The sequence below is a fragment of the Lissotriton helveticus genome, chromosome 11 (genome assembly GCF_964261635.1).
Source record: "Lissotriton helveticus chromosome 11, aLisHel1.1, whole genome shotgun sequence".
NCBI classification, from domain to species: domain Eukaryota; kingdom Metazoa; phylum Chordata; class Amphibia; order Caudata; family Salamandridae; genus Lissotriton; species Lissotriton helveticus.
This window is the reverse complement of record NC_136072.1, coordinates 1,051,796,484-1,051,813,829: the sequence shown is the minus strand read 5'-3', so window position 1 is coordinate 1,051,813,829 and position 17,346 is coordinate 1,051,796,484. Positions and strand designations below refer to the sequence as shown.

General features: G+C 46.8%; 1 protein-coding gene across 4 annotated transcripts in view; it reads right to left on the bottom strand.

Annotated features, from left to right (window-relative positions):
* Positions 1-17,346, bottom strand: part of MLXIP (MLX interacting protein) — a 1,607,115-nt gene that overhangs the window by 1,443,604 nt on the left and 146,165 nt on the right. The window lies entirely within an intron of this gene.

The following is a 17,346-nucleotide window of genomic DNA, read 5'->3' as shown; positions in this document are numbered from 1 at the left end:
TGATGTTACTAAGGATACATGTACGAAAAATTGCCATGACGATCTTCCTAGCACATCATTTGTACTTTTGGACCCCTCACCTGTAGATACCAACTCTTCCGTCTTGTATGGGGTTCATGCATTGACCCGAGAGCCATTAGTTTCGGCTGCAGCAAGCACCGTGGACACGGGGATCACTCACCCTGAAATACCAACCCCAACTCCCGTACCATCTATCAGTGAAAGTCTCACATGTCCAACATTAGCCGACTGCGTGAATTTAATTTCATGGAATATAGCTGGCTTGGCCGACAAGTTATGTGACCCAGCCTGGCTAACATTTATTAAAAAAATTTCCATTGTATGCCTTCAAGAGACGTGGTTGGAGGATAGAAACATCCATATAGAAGGGTACTTAAGCTTCATCATCCCAGCAGTTGCCTCGCCCAGGGGCAGAGCAAAGGGGGGATTGGCCACCTTTATAAACTCGGGATTGCTCTGCAATATCAGCACATATCATACTGATAATTTAAACATTCAGATGCTCGATTTAAAAAATGGTAAGAAATCCCTGACTCTGGTCAACTTCTATAACGCTAGTGGCTCTGGTGGTTGTGACATTATATTGCTAACAGACCTATTGAGAAAAAACACACACACTACATCCCGGAACCTGTTGATAGTAGGTGACTTCAATGTTCACCCTTGTGGTAACCCAGGCTCCACTCCAATGGGCTCCTTGGGATGCAATAGCGTCGAAGGTTTTCACTTTTCTCACACTAGGGGTGGTAAGAGCCTAAACGATTTAGTAAACGGGAATAACCTAACAGTAGCTATGTCTATGGTTCCCGACACAAAAATCTTTGATATTCCGACTTTTAAAGGACATGGTCAGGGATCTTTTATAGATCACATACTCCTATCCTCAGATCTTGTACAACGGGTCCTGCAATTCACCATTCTCCTCAGTGTATACAGTGATCACAACCCCCTATCTATTGGCATGGGTGGGCTTTTGTTCACCAAACGACCACCTGGTATCAGTCGAGGTACGCTGAGTTGTATAAATGGTAGACGTCGTATCAAATGGACAATGATAAATCAAGACAGTTTATATCTTAATATAAACAGTGCATGTGAGGAGGAGTTGATAGCATGCTCATCTCTTGATTCATCCCCTATGAATATTTTGTCAGGGTTTGCGGTTATGGCTTCTAAAATTGGTGAAATGCTATCTGCACCAATAAAGGGGCAAAGTAGAAAGCAGGTCAAATGGTTTGACCACAACTGCTCAAAGGCAAGTAGAGATCTGAAGAATGCTTTAAAAACTAAACCTAGACATCCCGACTTGATAAAAAGTCTGTGTGTCTTATAGGAAAGCATTAGCGGTAAGAAAAAAGGAAATTAAGGCTAACACTATAGAATCCCTCCTTGATCCTACAGTGCTGGGGAATAGCAGTAAGTTTTGGCAAATTATCAACAAACCATTGTTTGATGATCCAAATGACACAGCTTTAGGTACAAGTATCTCAGAAGGAGAGTGGGTGTCTCACTTCAGTACAATTTTTAAGAGTAATGAGCCCAGGGCAGAAAACGCCTTTTTATTATCACCTGTAAACCAATTATGCTTTACAGTAAATGAGGTTGTAAGGGGGATTCAGGGTCTAACCAGTAATAAGGCCCCGGGCCCGGATGGTTTACCACCGGACCTGTTTAAGTCTAGTATCTCTTTTTGGGCTCCCGTCCTCACGGCGGTAATAAATGCAGCTGCTACAACGGGGTGCCCAAAAACATGGGGCCTATCGACCATAGTCCCCGTTTTTAAAAAGGGCGATCGCAGCAGTCCATTATGTTACAGACCGATATCCTTAATAAATTCAGTAGTTAAAGTGGTAGGGGGGGTAATACTTAACAGGTTATCTACATGGGCAAAAGACAATAGTATCTTGTCTCCCATACAATATGGGTTCAGGCCCGGCCATTCGACCATTACGCAATGTCTGAACCTATATCTGATTTTAAGTAAATACACCCTGGCTAGACAAGGTACTGTCTATATGGCATTTATGGACCTGTCGTCCGCCTTTGACTGTGTGGACAGAAGCTTATTATGGGCCTCTTTGCTGAGAATGGGTGTGGAGAGGAATCTTGTCAACTTCCTAGCCGATATGCACTCGGATACTAAAGCCAACGTCCGTTACACTCAAGACCTTAAAGTAACGGACGAATTCAGAATAAATCGGGGAGTTCGACAGGGCTGTATTTTGGCCCCATTCCTCTTCAACATGTACATAAACGAACTGGAGGAATTTCTTTTAAATACAGAAGCAGACTACCCCTGTGTTGAACACAAGGGGGTGCCTGTGCTTCTTTATGCAGACGATGCAGTACTTATATCTAGGACAGCAATCGGTCTCCAAAAATTATTAAATTCCTTCTTTAAGTTTATGGAGTTACGTGGCCTTAGCATAAATAATTCCAAGTCCTACGTCATGAAAACAGGAATGGGCACCCGGAAAACTGACTCCTTTAGTATAAATGGGGAGAAAATCCCTTTAACCAACTCTTTCTCATATCTTGGGGTCCTCTTAGACCATAAATTAACGTGGGGCCCCGCAATATCCAAAAAGAAGGGCGAAGTAACAAGGGTAAATGCGGCCATTCTTGGCTTTGGGAGAAAAATTGGAAATTGCCCCACGGCCGCACTACTCAAACTTTACCAGGCAAAAAGTGTTGCTGTTGCCTGTTATGGTAGCGAGCTCTGGGGCTACCGTAGGATGAAAGACCTAGAGGTCGCAGAAAACAACGTCCTGAAAAAGATACTGAGGTTGCCAAGGGGTACCGGGACCTTCTCCGTACACGAGGAGTTGGGGGTTCCATATCTAAGCGACAGAATAGCAGTCAACCCGGTTTTGTGCTGGCTGAATTGTTGGCTTAACACCGACATTCCGCTTACACATGCCTTGTTGAAAGATGTCTTTTCCCTAGATGGCAGGCTTAAAATTCCGTGGGTGAAATATATAAGGGATTGTCTGTTGGCAATAGGCCGTTCTGATTTGTTTTACGACCCTAACCTAATTACAAAACCCGATGTTGTCTTAGTAAAAAACGCCATACTACTGGCAAGATGTACCGATAGAGAAGAGGCGGAGATACAGAAGGGTAGTGTTAGGAAACATTTATTACTCAAAACCTGCCCACAAATGGAGCCTTATTTGACATGGCCTATGACCAGTTATGAACGGTTTCTGTTAATAAGGTTCCGTTTTGATTTATATCATCATTTACTGGCGGTACCAAGTGGGGCACAACGGGGAGAAGTGTTGCCAGCTTGTGGCTGCGACAGTAAGTCTCCTCAAGATCTGGCACACTTTCTTTTTATCTGCCCTTATTACTCTATCCCACGGAATTTATACCTTAAACCATGTCTTAAAAAACAGAATTTTTTACAAACTAAGCCCGCACTTTATTACCTACAACTACTGAATTGTGATTGTACCTTATTTGTCTGTAACTTTTTTAAAAAAGCTATCTGTTTTAGGAAAAGTATGGACGGATAATTATGCTGTGAATATTTTAGGTGTCTTTTAACTAATATAGTAATTTATGTTTTTAAACTTACAATGCTCATGCTCATAGCACCCGCTGTACCTCCTTTTTTTGTACTGTATCCTGTGTCCTTTATTTGCCATATGAAATGTATTGTTTGGAAATGCTTTTAAAATGTGTATTTATGAATTGTACTTTTATGACTGTTTGTTTTACAGTCGAATAAAGACTTTTGAATTTGAATTTGATTGGTGGCCTACGTCCCTGGGAGACTGTCCGACCCCCACTCCTATTGCTAAGAACCTTGGAGTACAAATTGATCCTGCCCTTTCTTTTGACCCCCCAGGTAAACAGGACAGTGTCAACTTGCTGTGGCACTATTAGAATTTTAAAGAAAATTGCCCCTTACCTATCCTTGGCAGCCCGGAAACAAGCAACAGCTGGCCTAGTACTATCGAGGCTAGATCATTGTAATGCCCTTTATGGCGGCATCAATAAAGGTTCTATCCATCGCCTTCAAATGGTACAAAATGCGGCAGCCAGATTGGTCTTAAGCCTTCCTCGGAGAGCATCTGTAACAATTGCCAGAAGGGACCTTCACTGGCTTCTGATTCCATCTAGGATCTCTTTCAAAATTCTCTGTCTGGCCCATGTTGCTATCCATGGCACAGGATCTGAAGGCATTAGATCTCTCTTGTGTGCCTACACATCCATTAGAACTCTTCGTTCATCTTCGAAGAATAGGCTTGTGGTTCCTAGGTTTGCTAAGGTTAGATGGGGAGGTAGAGCCTTTTCCACCTTGGCACCCAAGCTGTGGAACCTCCTCCCCCTTGAGCTTACCAGTCAATCATCCTTAGCAATATTTAAAAAACTACTTAAGACCTGGCTTTTCTCTCAGGCATATTAGGCTCTTTCTCTCCCAATGGCCTTTTTGGTCTAGTTATCTGGAGTCTGGATTTTCATGTTTGTCTGTATTGCGCCTTGATGCCCCTTGGGGCTAAGTTTTGCGCGGTATAAAAATGCCATTCATTCATTCTTCCGTGGGCCTCCTATTACTTACCTAGGGTTAGTGTAGCGTGGTCCAAACGATCCTACAGCCTCTGGCCAGCTCCATTCCTTCTATCGACTTTCACATTCCGCTTACTTAGTATATGGTTTGTCGTGCCTCTAGGGCACCAATGTAATTTTGTGCAACTTGTTGTATTTTTCGTAAGAGATTGTCATGTGCTTAGCCCTCTGACCTCATAAAGAGTTCAGAGGTGTTGTTATTAATAAATATAGTGTTTATTTTCATAACAACCTGTGTGGTGTCCTTTCATCTGGTATTCAAGGGGTTATATTGTGGTAAAACAGCTGGCTTCACATGCCAAAAGAGTTTAGCCCAAGACTGCTTTGTCCATGCTACCATTAGGATAGCTGGTCTATAAGGTTGACTTACAACCAATCACCATAAGGGTTGTTTGGACTGATACAAGGTGATCCCTAGAACTAGTGAGCATCACATATCAGGCCAACTTCTCACACACTGCAGCCGATTAAACGCTGCCCGGGGTCGGATTTCTTTTGCGCCCGCCATCTTGGGTGTGAATCGGGCGAGCAGTCTAGTGCTCGGCCCCTCACGCCCCAGTAACTATAAAATGGCCCCCTCCTACCGGGTGCGCAGCGGACGGGCGCAAGGGGCGCGCCGGCGGCGCGCCAAAGGCAAGCCCGTCTGCGCCCGTCCACGCCAGGACGGGACCAGGGTCGGGGGACGCCGGACGACTTATTTCATACCCTGTTAACACCCTCAGACAGCTACAGCTTCCATACCCGCCGCCTTCTCCTGGTACAGTGAGGCGGATTAATGCCGCTGGCCTCGCCCGCAGGGTTCCCAACTCTCCCAGCAGCCGTAGGTATACTGTGGTGCCGCTAAGGACTGAGACATCTGTCCGTGTGATATATCTGAACACACGCTCCCTGGTTAAGCATCAATCCGACATCTTTATCCTCCTCTCCAATGAAAAACCGGATATATTACTAATTACAGAGACATTGCTCACTGCTGATTCCTACCCAGATATCTTGGCGGCCCTTTCCCCAGACTACTACATTCTCCATGCTGACCGCCCTTCAGGTCGCCTTCGGGGGCGGGGTGGCAGCCATCATATCAGAGCAGCTCAAATTTATCACCACGGCATCTCTTGTCCTGCCAGAGGTGGAGAACCTGGTCATCAGTCTGGAAACGGAGACTGCCGCCCTCACACTCATACTCTTATACCGTCCCCCTCACTCTAAGCCCTCATTTTCTACCGCCATGAGTGAACAGTTGTTAAACCTGCTGACACCACGCCAGAATCGCTCTCTTTGGCGACTTCAATTACTGGTTTAACGATAACAAAGCTGGCCCTCATGCCACGGAGTTGTTTGAAGCTGTTGCGAGTCTCAACCTAACTCAGCAAATCTCCGCACCCACCCATATTAAGGGTCATACCCTCGATCACATCTGGACTCATAACTTAGTTTTATCTCGGCCACTCCTCTCTCCTTGTGTCTGGTCGGATCACCATTTAATCGACACCACCATCACTGTCAGTGGCAGGGTCACGGCTCCTATTATGGCAGGTGGACTATCGCATAAATGGAGCTCCTATGACTCCCAAGGCTTCCTCGCGGCCCTGGCCAACACTCATCCCGCCACCAACACGCAGGCCAGTATCGACGCAATGGAAGGCGATATCTGTAACTGGCTAAAAACAGCCAGTGACCAATTCACCCCCTTAACCAACTTCCCACGTACCAGACACAGTAATTCACATAGATGGTTCTCCAGCGATCTTAAAGAACACAAACTGAAGGTACGTCAGCTGGAACGGATTTGGAGACGTAACTATGCTGACTCAGACAGACTGATCTTCGTGGCAGCTCGCAAAGAATATAAAAGTGCGATTTCCTCAGCTAAATCTTCACATGTCTCAGACAGAATCTTGTACGCCCATAATAAATCGAAGGAAGTCTTTAAGATCATGAACGAACTTACCACGGATGACAGAATTCTACCCGCGCAGACCCCAACTCAAGAGTCTTGCGACGCCCTCAACTCCTTCTTTATTACGAAAATTGTCAAAGTTAAGGACTCCATTCCTCCCCTCACCCATGCGCAGCCCTCAGACACCTCTCTCATCAATCCACTATCTTTCACCCAGCTTCCTGCCCTTGACCCCAACGCTTTAGCTGAGCTCGCGGCCCGGGTCAAATCAGGTTCCCCCAACGACTGCTGCCCTCCATCGGTCCTCCGGGATGTTTGCCTCAAACTACCGGATTATATATTACCCTTGCTGAACGCTTCCCTTAACACTGGCATGGTCCCCAGTTCCTGCAAGGAGGCCATTTTAGTACCTCTGTTGAAGAAACCTGGTGTGGACCCTGCTGACCGTTCTAATTCTCATCCTATATCCCTTCTGCCCTACTTGTCCAAGCTCCTTGAGGCCCACGTCACTCGGTGCCTCTCAAACTTTGTCGAGAGCTCTTGCTATCTCGAGCCTAATCAGGCCGGCTTTAGGCCAGCCTATTCCACCGAGGCTGTCATCTTGGCAGTATTGGATGCCCTGAGGCGGAACGCTGACGAGGGGTCTCCCCAGGCCCTTGTGCTTCTAGATTTGTCGGCTGCGTTCGACACGGTGGACCATGACATCCTTCTCCACTGTGTCGGACAGGCCGGCATCCAGGGCCCTGCCCTAGAGTGGATTGAGTCTTTCCTCGTCGGCAGAACACAAGCCGTGCGCCTGGGCCCTTATACGGCTGCTAAGACCCCCACGACCTGCGGAGTCCCTCAGGGCTCATCCCTCTCTCCCCTCCTGTTCAACCTATGCCTCTGGCCATTGATCCATTCGCTCAAGAGGTGGGATATCACAGTGTTTAACTACGCTGATGATTTGCAGATCATCTTCCCTCTTAACTCCCCTGATGCTGCCAACAGCTTCCAAACAGTCATGATCCACATTCAGCAGTGGATGAACCACAATCAACTGAAATTAAACCCCGGAAAAACTGAGCTTCTTCTCCCGGGGAACAGTCTAGCACACTGGGGTCCCCAGTTCTGGCCCAACGAGTTGGGCCCCCCCCTGCCCCTGTCAGCTCGGTGAAGAGCCTAGGGGTGGTCATCAACGCTGAGCTCTCTATCAAGGCTCAAGTAGGGGCTGTGATTTCCGCATGCATGTTCCAGCTTCGAAAAATCCGTAAAATAGTCCATCTACTGCCGCATACGGCACTGGTCCAGGTCGTTATCTCCCTGGTACTATCCCGCCTCGACTTCTCGAACTCCTTATATCAGGGACTCCCACAATCACTGCTCCGCCGTCTTCAAACCGTGCAGAATCAGGCAGCCAGACTGATCCACAAAACGCCTAAGTGGCAGTCTGCGAAACCCCTGCTGCGCAAATTGCATTGGCTACCAGTTGAACAAAGGGCGGCCTTCAAGATTGGCTGCCTGACTTTTAAGTCTTTTCACTGCACCAGTCCTGCTTTCCTTAAAACCCTGATCACGCAGCATCGACCGGAGCGCAATCTCCGGTCGGCTCACCTCCTCCTGCTGGTCGCCCCCAAAATCAAAACAAACAAGTTTGGTGGCCGCAGATTTGGTCACCTGGCCCCCAAACTATGGAACCCTCTTCCCCTGTCTATTAAGTCTAGTTGTTTTCTACTTAATTTTAGGAAGCTCCTCAAAACCTGTCTTTTTACTCAAACCGGTTAGCCTGCCTCTTCACACTCCATGCACTCTTATTCCAGCGCCAGGAAACTTATGGTGTCAGCGCGCTTTATAAATGTCATCTAAGATAAGATCGAAAGCGCATTCCCCAGAGAACCTCGATGGTGAAGCCTGCTTGCATAAGACCAGCATTTCTTGTTGGTCGGTGTAGCAAACAGATCCACCTGCCCCACTGGCTGAAGATCCACCTGCCCCACTGGCTGAAGACCTCCTCTAGAACTTGCTGATTCAGTTCCCATTCGTGGCTGACTGAGGATGACCTGCTCAGTCTGTCGGCTTTTTCGTTTAGGATCCCTGGCAAGTGTTCTGCCTTCAGCGATATCCCCTGAAGAATCGCCCATTCCCAGATCTGTTGGGCTTCTTGCGACAATGGACCAGATCTGGTTCCTCCTTCTTTGTTCACATAGTGCATGGCCGAGGTGTTGTCCGTCCTGATAAGCACTTGTGAACCTTCCAGGCGAGGAACAAAAGCTTGCAGAGCCAGTTTTATCGCCCTTAGCTCTAAAAGGTTGATGTGGAGACGTTTCTCCTGGGGCGACCAATGACCGCTGACATGCAGGTCTTGCAGCACTGCTCCCCAACCCTCCAATGACGCGTCCGTCGTTACTACTTGTGGAGACGGGTCGCTTACGAAGGATAGACCTTGGGACAAGTTGTCTTGATCTGTCCACCATAAGGCAGCTTCCCTCATCATTGGAGTGATGGTCACCTTGTCCTCGAATGAACCGTGGACCTGTTTCCACTGGTTGTCCAGTTGTTCCTGCAGAGGACGCATTCTTAGTCTGCAATTGGGAATTAGGGGAATACATGATGAAATCACTCCCAGTAGAGACTTGTAGCGGCGTACTGAAAGACACCTTCTTCCTTGTAAGTCCAGAGCCAAGGTCTGTAATTTCTCCCTCCTTTCCGAAGTAGGGAAGGCTCTTGAGAGCTTTGAATCCAAGATGGCTCCCAGGAAACAAGCCTTTCTGGACGGGACCAGGGAGGACTTTTCGTTGTTTAGAGTGAGTCCCAGATTCTGAAACAAATTTGGCCAAGCCTGAACAGCGTCCAGCGCTGCCTCCCTGGACGGAGCTTTCAGCAACCAGTCGTCCAGGTAGGGGGAAGACTTGGAAATGGTTCCATCGCAGGAAAGCTGCTACAGGCGCCAGCACCTTTGTAAAAATTCTCAGGGCTCAGCGGAGTCCGAAGGGTAAAACCCTGAACTGAAAATGGCTCTTAGCTACTGTGAATCGCAGAAACCTTCTGTGTGCTGGGTGAATCGGGACATGGAAGTACGCATCCTCGAGATCGAGCGTGGCCATGAAATCCCCCGGACTGATCAGCTTCAAGATGCCCTGGAGAGCGACCATCCGGAAGGACAGGTAGATGAGATACGTGTTTAGCTCCCTGAGGTCTAAAATGGGGCGCCATTTCTCTAACATCTTCCTCACCAGGAAGAACCTGGAATAGAATCCCTTTCCCTTTTGATTTGAGGGGACCGGCTCTATCACTCCCTTCCAGAGCATCTGTTGGACCTCGAGCCGCAGGAGACGCTGGCGTTTCGATGGAATGGTTGCCGGGGGCTTGGGTGGAGGGACTTGCATAAATTCCAAGGTATGCCCTTTTCGAATGATGTTGAGCACCCAACGGTCCGATGTTATCCTGGACCAATTTTTAAGGTATTTGGTGACCCTGCCTCCAACTGATGATCTCATGGAGGAGGGTCCAGTAGGAAGAGCCAGGAGGCCGCTATTGGCGTTTGGACGAATCTCGTCCTCGTCCAGCCTGTTTCCCCTTATTGTAAGGCCTGGAATAGTTTGTAGACTGGCCCGGTCTCTGCTGATAAGGCTGACGGTATTGCTGGGGACCTGAGCCCGTGGAGGAATAGCGCTGCTGTTGATAGGATCCCCTGTAATTACCACCTCTGCCTCTGGAGCCCTTAAAAGGAGACTTACGGTATTGAAGGGTCCCCAAGGACCTGGCAGTCTCCGTGTCCTTTTTTATTTCCTGAAGCGTGTCATCAATCAGTTTCCCGAATAATGCTTCACCATCAGAGGGTAGATCCAGGACCTTGTTTTGGATCTCAGGCCGAAACCAAGTGGCCTTGAGCCATCCTTGGCGACGGAGGACTGCCGCTCCAGCCAAGGAACGAAACGCTATTGTTGCAATGTCCATTGCACAGTCAATGATCTCCATTGACGTCGCTTCTCCCTCTTGCAAGATCTTTTTTGCCTCTGATGTTGACTCCGGAGGCAGCTGGTCAAGCTACGGAGCGACATCACACCAAAGCTGGCGGTCGTATCTACCCAAGCTCGCCAGGGCATTCGCAGCTCGCACTAAAAGACTCGCCATCGATGAGAATCTCTTTCCTGCATTATCCAATCTCCGCCCTTCCTTGTCCGGAGGAGTTGTTAAGGGGCAGAGGGGTTGCGGGATTTCCTCTGCGCTGCCTGCGAGATAACCGAGTCTGGTCTTGGATGACCCGTTAAGGCCGCTGGTCCATTGTCGTGTGCCCTGTATTTCTTATCCAGACGCGGTAGTACAGGGACCACCGTCGCTGGGTTCTTCATAGCCTTCAGGCCTTCCTTCCACAGATGATCTACAATCGGAATTGACCTAGTTGTTTTCCTAAAGGGTTCCTTGAAATCATATAGGAAACAATCCGTAGTCACCTTAGGCGTGGCCAATTTGAACCTGCCAGCTGCTCTTTCCATCAGCTGATGGAAGCCCCCAATGTTTGCTGGTGGGGAATCAATCGGATCGGAACTGGTGATGAGGGATCCGGAATGATATATTCATCATATTCAGTAGGATGAACATAGTCATGATCAGACTGTTGATCCTCGTCCGAGGAATCATCATGGGCATCTGCCAGCCCGGAGGAATCCTGTTGAAAGGATGTTTGAGGCTGAGGAGAAACTGGAGCCGGTAACCCTGGCATCACTGATGAGGCAGAAATCACTGTAGGCGCAGCAGGCGCCGTCGGGACCAGAATCGGCCTATTCGCCTTAGATTTGTAATCCTGCAGCATCCTATGCAGATCTTGAAGAAAAGAAGATGGCACTGTAACCATATCTTGCCCAGAATGGTGTTGCGACTGGGCCGTCTGATGATGACCAACTTCCTCATGGTCGTATTCGCCCTCAGAGTCCGTCTCCTGGCATTTGACTAGAAGTTGGGAGGGACTATTGGCATAGCTGTACGAGTCCTGGTTATCCTCCTCTGACTCCCCTTCTTGAAAGAGCATAGTTGGTAGCAGGGGGGACACTGTCCTTGGAGAGGTCATCTGCGGCGTAATTCTTGTCACGGAAATTGTAATTCTCTTTTCAGAGGATAGTACCGTCGGCGGTTCCGTCGTCGATGGTTGAACACACGTCGACGAGATCGGGGTCGACGATGAAACTGTCGACGCTCCAGCTGTGGTCATTGTCAAAGTTGTCGTCGTCGACGCCCTCGTCGACGAGACCGTCATCGTCGTCGTCGTCACCGTCGGCGACGTTGTAACATTCGCCGTCGACACCTTCATCATCGGCAAATCTCCCGTCGACGCTGATGAACCTGCCGTCGACGGTTCCTTAGTCGACGAATCTCCCGTCGACGGGATCGTCGACGATAACAATTTCGATTTTGATTTCTTCGTCAACCGAACCTTCAACGTCTTCGTCGTCGAGGACTTAGAACTCCTCTCAGAAGACTGGGAAGAAGTTTCTTGAAGGCTGAGGCAGTCTTCTCACCTTTGGAAGGCGTAGCAGGTCCTACCCTCTCCTTTACACCACGGTGAGGAGATTTGCTGGGACCTAGGCTCTCAGACTCACTGGGGTTCTTTTTTGAGGCCTTAGAAGATCGTTCCACAGATGGAGAAGGGGAACCCCTACCCCTCTTCACTGACCTTCTTGAGGAAGATATCGACGCTGCATCCTCACTGTCACTAGAGACAGTCTCCTTCCTGGATTTTAGTTTCTGGAGCCATGTCAGAAGTCTACCCTCACGGTCCCGGAGGGTCTTGGTCGAAAAGGTGCGACAGATCTTGCAGTCCGCAGCCTTGTGGTCAGGATAGAGGCAATAGATGAAGTCTTTGTGCTTATCCTCCACAAAAAGCCTTTTCTTGCCACAGGTGGAACATGGCTTGAAAAGGGCCTTTTTCTTCTCCATATCAGACATCCTGGAAGGCAGCTAACAATCCTGAAGTGAATCTAAAAAGATTCTGAAGAAAAAATCCTGAAAAAATTCCTTGAAGAGTAGAAGTTGAGCAGAGCTCAAAGGAGACTCCCTAAGCACAACGTGCGGTAGAAAATCTGAGGCTCTGAGGTTCCTTCAGGAAGGTTCTAAGGGGTGAGGCACTTCTGATTGGCTGATGCCTACGTTTGGTCTCTTTTACAAAAAGAGGGTGATATGCTACAAAAGGGAATGAGGCCTAGGGCTTTTTCCTTTATCTTTTGTACCTACAGCTATGGTATTTTTGTTACCGAGACTCCCATTCCGACGACGGGGAATGATACAAAAGCAAGGGAATCTATGAAAGTTCCAATACTGGGGTAATATGAATTACCCCTCATCATAATTCCCTACTTGCTAGTGATACTTAACAAGGCAATCAAGGAATAGCAGATGCAGCAGGACCTCGGTGGAACCACAATAGTTATAACCCCAAAACAGGGGAGGCCCCTAGAGGTCTGCTCCTCCTACCAGTCCATGTTACCGCTCAAAATCTAGACAAAGATTTTCACAAAAACTGTCACGAACCGGTTATCAAAGATAACCGCCATAAGTGCACAAGGACCATAATGGCTTGCCTGGGTGTAGTACTAGACACTGCCTCAGATGGTTGCAATTGGTGTTAACAAGACACACACTTTAGTTCCATTCCACTTTGAGAAGGCATTTGATTCCAACAGCTAGGAATTCCTGCTGCAGGTCATGTTCAAGATGAACTTTGCCACCTGGTTTTGGTGTGCGTCAAGACTCTACTTGGTACATTGGACCAGAGTGGCAGTCAATGGAGCAATGCAGGCCGCTTCCCTATTGAGTGAGGCACAGGGCAAGGCTGACAGCTTCCACCCCTCCTATTCCCCTTGGCCATCAAACCGTTAGCCAAGTGGCTCAGGAGAGATTCCCTTGTGAAAGGTTTCCAGTGTGAGGATCTGCCCTAGGACCGCATCTCTCTGTACGCAGACGAGGTCCTCCTTTCTCTGAAAGATCCTTTCACAGCATATAAATGAATAATGAAAATCCTTGATATATACGTGCGAGCCTCTGGCCTCACGCTCAACCGAGAAAAGTCCATCTTACTGCAGGTTTAAGTGGGTGTGGACCGAGGGGTGTAGGAAATGTATGGAGACATTCCCAACTCTTAATCCACACCGCCATTTCAAATACATGGGGATACACTCAACGCTCCCCTAAAGGTGCTGGGACACTAATGTATTCCCCCCCCCTCAGCCCCCTCTGTAGAAGAAACAAACCAGGAACTTAAGAGGTGGTTACCTTTCCCGATGTCTATCCTGAGTAGAAAGCTTCATACACAATGATCACATTCCCTTGTTTCTTATACACTTTGTGGAACTTCCCCAAAGTGCTATTGACTGGATTTTCCCATAAGGCACATGGTTTATTTAATGATTTTCTGTGAGAAGGCAAATAACCTAGAGTCTCATTTGCATACAGGCAAGAAGTAGAATTGTTTCCAGAGAAAGAGGCGTCTGGCTTCCTACATAGCAGCAAAATCTCCATATCATTACTCAAGGTCACCAAAATGACATTACGAGCAAGGCATAGTGCACTGAAGCACATTGGGTGGTACAAAAAGCCTACTCAGGAAACTCGGTATGGTCAGGGGACTGGCTCCTCTGCTCGGCTAAATGTCCTGAATTAAAAAATGTGGTAGGTTATCAGAATTTACAAACTGGAGAATGTTTGGTATCCGATCCAAATGATTCAACATGTTTTAGATTCTTACAAATGTGACATATGTTTTAGCTCTTAAAGGGCTCCTAACTGCCAATTTAACCCGCTTGAAGCCAAATGGATGTTGGAGCTATTGGGAAGAGGTGCCATTTCTAGTGGAAGAGGTGTGGCGCCGCGGCCAGGGCGACTGACGCTGGAATCTGGGGACCACGGTTCGATCCCCGGCTCCGGCGGCAGGTTAGCCCAGCACCATGTGACTCTGGGAAATAGCTCGCTTAATCTTCCCGACGGCCCCCCAGCGCCTAGAGACCCTTACGGGTGATTGTGCGCTTTACAAATGTGGACTTTACTTTATTTCTAGAATCTACGGTTCCCAGGTCATTAACGCTACTGACCCTATGAACCAGGTGGTAGGTTGAAGTAGAAGCGCGTGGATGATGAGGAATGGAGAGAAGGCAAAATGGCCCCACAGCATTGGCTATCTTTGCTCACCATTTACTAAGCCAATTCAATCACATTCATTGGGTATATCACAGTATAGAAAAATTATGAAAGATGGCATGGGAGTCTCCCCCACGTTCATAGGTTGTTTAAATACAGTAGGCACATTTTTCTATGGTGTCTCGAAATGCCAGACTATCCAACACTTATCATATTCAGTGCTCTCACAGAGGTGCAATGTAGGCTCCTTGATCATACAAAATGGCACTCCTCTGCATACTGAGGACAGAGAGGGGCTCTAGGAGCAGACGCATATTCCTGAGCATGGGTTGACTGATCGATATAAGGGACATAGCCTGTAAGTGGAGATCCATCTGTGCACAAATGATGCACTGTTTCCTCGGGAAAAAGTGTACAAGGTTAGGGGTTGTCCCAGCAAGTATAAAAGGTGGGGGGTGGGGGTGCATGGCGGAATCAAACCCAAAATATGGACTTTTACAAAGGATATACCCTCTCCTGTCAGGCTCCTTCAGGGCAACAATAGATGGTCTCAACCACACCTATCTCTCCTCGCCATTGGGATGGCACATGAAAAAATAGTTCTTCCAGGTAAAGATCTTTATAGTGGGCTATGTGCATGGATGGGTTTGCTAAAGGAATTTGCCTTTTTGCTTTGAGCTGGGTTGTAGCTGTTCATTGCCTGGCCTATTTAGATTGTTAGACATTATCGCTACCCAGGTAAATAGCTATGATGCAATATTGTGCATGTGATAGTGTTGTATGTTTAAGCTAATATTATTTGCCTTGTATGTTGATGTGGAACAGAGGGAGTGCACTTGAGTTTGCATAGCTCTGCCAATTATATGGAACTGGTTGTGCATATGAGAGTTTGAAAGGCCCTGTCTGGCAAGGTACATTTGCGAAACATTTGTTAGAAGTATGATGGGGAGGACGTTGTGTAGGAAATATAAAAGGTGGAGAGCGTTGTTGGGTACTTCGCTAGCCAACTACATGGTTTATCTGGATTGTAATGTAGATAGGTTATGAGTTCAGACAAACGCGTTCAGTCAAATGTTGGTGTGCAGAGTATCATGGTGGGTTGTACTGTTTTGGACACAGCAATACCGAACGACATCTGCGCAGTGTTGAATGTATAGAAAGTGGTCTAATATGTTCTGCTGGAAATTAGCATCTGCACTGTCGACTGTACCTAATCATTTTTTTTACTGCTTAGTAGGAGGCGTTCGGGTTGCAGAGTGTATGTACACCCAAAGAGATTGTCAAGTACCTACGGTAAAAACAAGCATTTGCAATACAATAGGTCTCACATTTGTTAAGTTAGAGCTGTTGGTGTTAAAAATGACAATGTTTTTTTACTTTAGATTTTTACCATTGGCAATAGTGATATGCAAATATAAGAACTCCCTTGCAAATAAAAAAACAAAGGTAAAAAACATTTTTAACAGCAACCGCTCTAACTTTAACAAATGCGAGACCTATTGCATTTAGCATGTATAACTTTCACTTTCTTAATCTATTTGGAAACATTTTCCAGGAGGGAACCCTATTTACTCATACTCCCTTTAAATGTATATATCTTGAAACATGGTTTTCTCCTACTCTTTATAGGATTACACATAAGGTCACTCCAAGGGTGACAATTTCCTTTCTACAAGTTTGTGAATATCACACATTTCAGAGGATTTAATCAAGTACTCAACCCAATTTACACTCTGAAATATCAGCAAATCCAGATTTTGCGAAACAGAATTCTGAATACAAATTCAAATATTAGTGGACTGTAGTTGACACGCAGATGCACAGGATGTTTGGTGACTTGGGCAGTAAGGGTCTGTCAACTTTAGAGATAATCTTAGCTTTGTCTGGACATGAGATTGCCTCTTCCATGTATTGCCTCTCCCACGATAAAATCCTAGCTACAAATACAAAGAGACACAACTTTAAAGACACACAAGCTTCATCTTGACGGGTTCTGCTACGGTATTCCCATTGTATCTTTAGTACTTCCCGCTTTTTCCCACTCTCATATACTGACTTTTTCTAAATCTAATGTATAGTAAAATGAAGTTAAGTCACACTCCCCCCACCCAGAGAGACCTGAAGTGAAGATCTCTACAAGCATGCACTCAATTCAACAAGTATAGAATCATTTACATGGCAATGACCTCAAGGAAGTAGTCCTACGCCACAGCAGACTATCTTATGTGGCTCACAACGCAGCACTCAGAGCCAGCCTCTGCCAAGACTCAATAATTCCAAATTCCTTTGCAACAATGTGGAGAAATTATTGAATTATTTCCACCTAGAGGCATGAAGGAAAGCGACATATAAAAAAAGCCCTAGTAGAACAAAATAATGGAAAATGCTGTCCCATAGAAGTGACTACATGGTGGGAAAAAACTTTTTAAAAACCTTCCACCCTGTAATCACTATAAGAGGGCCGAATTTACAATATTTTCGGACTAATATGGCTTTTTGTGTGACATATTAGTGGGATGAGGGTGCCTCGGATTCAGTTCCTCGTACTCCCTTTTTAAGCATGAATGTAGCAAACTGCATGTATGTAAAGAGGACAAGATGCAAATACTGTAATATTTGAGTATTGCTATGTTCCTGCCATTCACGTATTACAATTTCCCTTGTTGATGGATCCTGCATCACAGATTTAGACAGCAGTTTGTGTGCTTCAAATTTTCCACTCTACCGTACGTAAGGGCTTTTACCAC